This window comes from Penaeus monodon, chromosome 17 (assembly GCF_015228065.2).
Source record: "Penaeus monodon isolate SGIC_2016 chromosome 17, NSTDA_Pmon_1, whole genome shotgun sequence".
Classification (NCBI taxonomy): Eukaryota; Metazoa; Arthropoda; class Malacostraca; order Decapoda; family Penaeidae; genus Penaeus; species Penaeus monodon.
This window is the reverse complement of record NC_051402.1, coordinates 41937526-41944484: the sequence shown is the minus strand read 5'-3', so window position 1 is coordinate 41944484 and position 6959 is coordinate 41937526.

Genomic DNA, 6959 nt, shown 5'->3' with positions numbered 1-6959 from the left:
GAATAATGATAATAAGGAGGGGGAAAACTTTATTCCATCATAACCCGAGGGGAATGTTACTCCCTTTTTGCACTGCAGACGACCAGGGTAACCTATGCTCTCAGGAGGGGACGACTTTTGCAAAGAGAGAGGGACGACATCTTTGCAAAGAGAGGAGGTTTTTTTCACGGAGTAGACTATGAAATTACCCCAAATCTTGAAACCATAGTGTCGACGTTAGACCACGTACAGCTGCACCACGAAATTCTAACGAGGGAGATGCGAGATGAACCTCCATCGCCAACACGTTTTTCGATAAGGTTTACCTCGACTTCTTTTGTTGCCCTGACAACAATTCATCATGTAGGCCTACTACTAATATGAGATAGTTCATTTTAACTTTGAGTTCGATTTAACATGACCAACATAAACATCATGTTTATGTTGGTATTTTGGTTTAAATTTTTCCGAATATGGCAATCGGGTCTTCCATTACAATATTCATATCATCGATTTGCTCTCGTTGATGAGAACGAAATCTGATGATCATATCCGTCGCGTTCTCCAGCCGACAATCTTGATGTGGTTTGATGTCCCGATAGCAGGGGAGGGCGTGAGTAGATCAGGGAAATTAAGGGGTGTAAAACAGGCTGAAATAAGAACAGAAAACAGACATGCGGATAATAAGCAGAAAATCGGATAATAAATTTTACGGACGTCCCCGCCTTCTTGAGAGTCTACTGACCCGTGCGCCAATTTTCGAAAACAAAAAAACAAATCCGCCCTTTCGGTAAAAAAAAAAAATCTCCCGGATTTCACATAATCCACACCCCCTGTGGTAATCGTACATTGCGTCCTGACCCCCAGGGTAAGACCACATACCTTTATATCGAAACACCGAAAGTTATTCGCTTCCGTCCAGGGCTTGACTTGCTTGGTTTCTAATCACTTTTTTCGACATTTGGGGACTTGGTGGGCCAAATATCAGGTGTGATAGAGACTAATGTCTACTTGTTCTGTATATCCATTATACGGCCTTCAAAATGACCGAAATCGACACAACACACTTACAATGAAATCTTTCTCACCGGCGTGTCTCGACGAGTCGTGGGAAACGGCCAGTTAAATCTCCCGGTGGGAAAACGCGCGTGCGCACAAGGTTATTGTACGGAATAGCTGTAAATACTTTTTTTTTAAAACACTTAAAAGAAATATAAAATGTTGGAATAATCAAAGATGGTTTTTTAGCATAAGGATACTTTTATTTCATGTGTCATGATATACGTTTATATTATCTGAATAAGGTGAAATTTATTTTGTTAAGTTACCCATTTAAGAGTATGTTTTCATTTATGTACGCCATCTAATAGCAAATTTTTATATCTGTAATGTGAACAACCGTCTGTAGTGCCACGTGGGTCCTCCTCAATATATAACGTTAAGCTACCAACTCTGTGTTTTACTAATCCCCAAAACGAGTCATATATGCAAGTGACCAGTCAAATTTACTTAATACTCGTAGGGGAAAATGAATTCTTTTGTCATATCAACAATACAAATCTAAAAAAAGTCGGCAAAAACAGACGCTGGTAATTGCAACATATCGTTTTCACAAGCGTTACACTTTTTGTTGGTTCTTGCAAGGTAAACACGATGGGAACTTGAAGGGTCGATCTTCTCTCTTCTCTGTCCTGTTATCTTCCTTATTTTAGATTTTAGTGCCTCTTTTACCATAGATGTGAAATGGCTTAGTTTTCATGAAGATAACCAGTTCATGCACTTATTTTACGCAAACTTGCTTATATGCTATGTTTTTACATACTGTTTGCTTATGTATATGTATATTGCATATGTGTAGTTCCGGAATTATATTTCAGTACACTACCTGGGTTCCATTTCTGTACATCTGGTAACAACTTACACATAGTATAAAAAATATTGTCATTGATGCGGCGAAAACCCTCGGTTGTTTGTAACAGTCTGGTTGGTAGAATGAGCAATAAGTAATCAATATCCATTTTTTGAAGCTACCTATGCCCTTTGATTTTTCATTTTGTTTAAGTTAACAAAGCATGTAGTATTGATCATTCTTAATTGTATATATTTTTCAAATTTGCGATTCCTGGAATTGTTAGTTTATCGAAACGGCAACACTTATTCAACCATTATTTAAACACAACAGTTATCACTTATAGCTGCATACTTTTTGAAACACACACAAAAAAACAATAAAAAAATTAACGCTTTAAACGTCTATGCTTAATCAAATAAAAATACCTGAGACAATTTTTTTTTTTTTTTTTTTCTTTTCACCTGAACTAAACACTGATTCAATAAACAGAAAACATGCTGCATTATATTCTTCATTATAGAACATTATCTGAATGCAAAACCCCAGTAGGGCTACAGTGAATAAGATTCTTTGTCATTGTCCGTGTGTGCGTGTAGCGTCAATGGAAATGTACAATCAAAACTTGTTGATGAATTTCGAAACAGTATGTTTAATTCGCTTCGGTTATTCATGAATGTTTTTTTTATACTGTGTTAAAATCTGATCATAGTTTTCGCTATTACCATTACTCAAGTCTTTTCGTTTCTTCGAGGAGACGCATGCACGTTCGAACAGCTGAATGAGATAATACATGTTTGCTTGGTTCGACTCGAACAACTAGCTGGGTGGTTCCGAGGAGGGTAATATCAAGAGCCAAAACCGACACCCAGTGATGTTTGATATTAAAAAATAAAAGGATAATGTTCATTCTGATGTAATGGGATTTCATCTAAGTTTATTTTATCTATATACAATGTTTATTATTATTTATTATTATTATTATTTTTATTATTTATTATTATTATTTGTCAGGGTACGTATGTTTACAGTATATAAAATTAACCTAATAAACCTTCCTGCAAAATCGAATTTTTGATTAATTTTTTTATATGTTTATGATAGAAAAATATATTTGGTGTGAAAAGTTGTTTAGACGCTTTTTTGTTTACAAAAAGAGGAACCATCCAGAAAATAAAAACGAAATTGTATTTTTGATACCCTTTTCTGCTGATGAATATTCACAAATTCCTGAATATTCATTTCTCAGCTAATCCTGGTATATGGTATAGGGTATATGACGTCATAAGGACATATGGAAATCCCAGGGGAAAACAAGCCCTGCCACGCTGACACTTCTTTCAAGATGGGCGCAAGGCAAGCTAGAATTGCAAATAGAGCCCGCATCATCGGGATGGGGGAAAGGGTTTCTCTCTCTAGTGAATAACCAGAGAGCCGGGAATCAAATGAAATGAACAAATGAACAACACGCCATACAAAATAATAATAATAATAATAATAATAATAATAATAAGATAAGATAATAATAGATAAAATAAAAAAAAAAAAAATGTCCCTTTACAGTTTTAGAAGTATTTATATATTATATTATATATATATATATATATATATTATATATATATATTTTTTTTTTTTTTTTTTTTTTGGGGGGGGGGGCGGCCTGGTCTTTTACTTAAACAAGTATCTTTCCCTTTTTGCTAATAAAAAAGGGAAAGCGAGTCACTTCATCACCCTTACACTTTCCTCAATTCCATAACGCAAGAGGACCGTGTTTGATACCATTAAATGGATTTCGATCGTCTCTTCAAGGGTATAAGTACTTTTAAGACTATCAATGAGATTCTATATGGTAATGGGTTTCAGCGTTAATTCAGATACTCTAACTAGGTATCTGTTATATATACTGATACATACGAAATGGATTATGTATTCTCAATGTGGATTATTGTAGTTTATGAAAGTAAAAGAAAAGTACATATATGATTTTCTGTTTTACCAGAGACCTGAACACATTGGACCTAAAACATAAAAACGCCTCTTTCAACTTTCTAAAAAAACTCATAATTTAAAAAATAATAATAAAAAAAAATAATGATTAATAAAAAAAAAAAAAAATTAACCAACATCAACCAAAAATTAAACGATATCAAAAAAAATCCAATCATATATTTTCTAAAGGAAAGACCTGGTAATATACGCGAACAAAATATAACAGAATACCCTAAGGGGCAACTCGAGGAGCGCCTGTGTCTCTGGCTCTTCTCTTAATATATATAATATATATAATATATATATATATATATATTATATATATATATATATAACGATATAACCCAAACCCACCACGGATTTCTGTTCTGTCCTCTGCAGTTTTTCGTGAATTTTGTTACATATAGATGGCTCCACTTGTGCTCAGCCAGCAAAGAGTCTATCAGTAGATCCTAGTGACCGATCCCGATTTCCCCATTCCTTGAATTGGCGGGAAAATGTGTTTTTTTTTTTTATATAATTGCTTTTTTATACTGTTGTTATTGTTATTGGTTTTATGATAATTAGATTGTTTTTAAATTCTTGGTAACATTTAAAACAGTGAAGTAATGCAAAAAAACACTTTCCAAAACTCAAAGGGAAAAAAGGGGAAACAGGGGAGATAGGTAGGGCTAAAAAATGACTCCTTGGCAACTAAGCACTTGTAGGGCCATCTATGTGTCAATACAATAAATAACTTGTATTACAATGGGCAGGCATGTATTCTTGCCATACGTGTTGATAGGGTTAACTGATTGATTAATGGATTTAGAAGTAGATGAACAGAATGATAAAAATACTTAATAATAAGGCGTGAAAACTTCTTGTTGTAACTGTGGTAGAATCTTCAAGGATTTTGCAAAATTTATGTTTTGTTATTTTATTAATGCTTTGCTATTTGGTTTTGATTTTTTAAAGGTGATTTTCTCTCTTGGTTTTCTTGTATCATCCACTCGTCTATCTCTCTTTATCTATCTATCTATGAATCTTTTTATCTCAGTTTGTCGGTCTGTCTATCTATATTTATCTTTGCAAGATAATGCCTAAACCGTCCGGCGGGTTATTTGTATATGTATATGTATTATATATATATTTTATATATATATATATTTTAAAATATATATATATTATATATATATGTATATATATATGTGTGTGTGTGTGTGTGTGTGTGTGTGTGTGTGTGGGGTTTTGTGTGTGTGTGTGTGTTTGTTTTGTGTTGTGTGTGTATGTGTGTGTGTGGTGTGTGCGGTGTGGTGTGTGTGTGTGTGTGTGTGTGTGTGTGTGCGTGTGTGTGGTGTGTGTGTGTGGTGTGTGCATTACTTATTACATATCATATATATAGATATATTTGTATATGTATATATATATATATATATATATATACTTATAGGTATTTTATGCATACATACATACATACATACATACATACATACACACCACACATGCACACACACACAAAACACAACACACACACACACACACCCCACACACCCCACCCCACCCCGCACACGCACACACCACCACACACCACACACACACACACAGGGTTTACTTTGTTTAATGTATTTTGGGTGATAACTAATAAATACCCGAGTTAGAGTGGGTCTTTATATTTTAATGTACTAAAGATTACGAGAACGGAATCTCTATTTTTTGGGGGGGGGAGGGGGGGGGGTGGCAAGAATAAATTAATGCCATGGGAAGTTCTTTCTGTTAAAAGCACAACCCCAACGATGGCTTTGAAGGGGGTGGTTCTGAAATAGGGAAAAAGCAGTTGAACGAGGCTGTTGTGACAGTAACTGGCTATTTCCATCGATCGAACGACCCACTTCTTTACGGGTAAATATTTAGTTTATCATTATCGTGTTTATTATTTAAATAATGAAATATTGCGGTCTTATTGCGTTTCGAAATGACCTAAAGATCTAAAAAAAAATCTTTTAGTATGAGTTAAATAAAACTAAAGCTGGTGGGCTATATTAAAAAGATATTCTCCCCTAAAGGCTGTATTAATATTAATCAAAAAATTTCCATCAGAAAATACAAGGCAATATCAGAGATGACTGGAGAAATAAACTTGTGGGAAAGTGAGACTGAATATGAAAGAGTGAAGTGAATAGTGACATGTTAGTGAAGAGAAAGGAAAGGAAGGAATTTTGGAAGTGGATTTAGATAAAGAAGAAGAAGAAGGAAAATAAAATAAAAGAGAGAGATTTAGACAAAGAAGAAGAAAGGTATATATTTAAATATATAAATAAATAAATAAATATATATATATATATATATATATATATATATATATATATATATATTTTTTTTTTTTTTTAAGCGCATTATCTTCAGTCTACATATCTATGTATATTTTCATATGGTTTACAGAGAACAGTCTACTCCAAGAATTTATATGTAAATAAGATCTCTATAATGAATATCTTTAAGGTGTTAGTGTGACTTTAAGCCAATGTGTGTAAAGATGCTGTGGCTCTTCCATTTGCTTGTGCAGGTATCTTGCTTATGTAAATTTGTGTATTTGTGTAGTTCTCTATAGCTGTATCGTGTAACGAAGCAAAAAATTAACCCGTATTTTGTATTACACAGATTTGTGTAAAATTTTATAGCTGCTTTATTTGTGTTTGATTCTCGCTCTCCCCTCTCTCTCTCTCTCTTTTGCCCCTCTCTCTCTCTCTCTCTCTCTCTCTCTCTCTCTCTCTCTCTCTCTCTCTCTTTCGCACTCTCTCTCGCTCTCTCTCTCTCTCTCTCACTCTCTCTTTCTCTCTCACTCTCTCTCTCTCTTGCTCTCTCTCCCACCCTCTTGGTTTACAATGAACTATTTTTGCAGTATCATTGTACTATGTAAACACCAAGATCGCAAAAGAAAATTTTAGTGGACATATAAAAAATACACCCCTGCAGGAAAGCAGTATTGCCAAATTTTTAAAAACCTCATTGGACTATTTTTTACCCCCGGAACCACGAGTCATGTTAGATCGTGGCATTATTAGATTGATACGGAAAGGGGAGGGAGGGAGAGACGGGGGGATGGGTGGGTGGGTGTAGGGAGGGAGAAAATGATAAGCTTATGATAAGATACAGTACGAGC